This window comes from Eimeria mitis, genomic scaffold (genome assembly GCF_000499745.2).
Source record: "Eimeria mitis Houghton genomic scaffold, Emh_scaff394, whole genome shotgun sequence".
NCBI lineage: Eukaryota > Apicomplexa > Conoidasida > Eucoccidiorida > Eimeriidae > Eimeria > Eimeria mitis.
In genome coordinates, this window is record NW_013572275.1 from 1,922 (window position 1) to 2,569 (window position 648).

General features: G+C 48.1%; 1 protein-coding gene across 1 annotated transcript in view; it reads left to right on the forward strand.

The window, feature by feature from the left end:
- Window positions 1–648, forward strand: part of EMH_0010740 (SAG family member) — a gene marked incomplete at both ends in the record, with an annotated part of 4,142 nt that overhangs the window by 687 nt on the left and 2,807 nt on the right. The window lies entirely within an intron of this gene.

Genomic DNA, 648 nt, shown 5'->3' on the forward strand with positions numbered 1-648 from the left:
AGAGAACCCATCAATCCGTTCGGCGCCTCTCCACAGCCTCCGAGACTGTTACCGGCCTCGTTTGCCTCACTAATCCTGCAGCTCTTGAAAATGGAAAAAAACCCTTCTCGTACGTTGTCCAGAGTATACCGTCTTGCCTTCGTCTTGATTGTGTCTCCTCCGGCAGTGGCGTTTGTCTTCCTTGGTGTACGTTCTCTCGAAAACCCTCATCTTATCTGGTGATTTGCCTGTGTGCCTACATTTTCCTATTGACTCCATATCGTTTCTAAGCTTGTCTTGTTTGCCTCACCAATCCTGTGGCCATTGTACAAGGAAAAAAACCCTTCTCGTATGTTCTTGATAATAGACCGTCCCCCGTTCCTTTTGGTTGTATAGGCTCCTCCTGTGGTGTTTGCCTTCCTTGGTGCACCTCTTCTCAAAAGCTTGGATTTTCATCTGCCGTGTGCACTTCATTGGTGTGGTTCAGCAGAATCCAAGCTGTATCGAGCGTGTTTTTTAGGGAGGCCTTCCATGTATTATTCAGCTACTGTGGTTCCATCTGTGTGTATTTATGCTTGTGTTGCTGGCGCATTTTCATTTGTCGTCCGCCTGTGCCCCTTGCGTCTTCAAGGTGCTGCCTAGTGCCGTCTATTTCACGTTGTTTTCGCC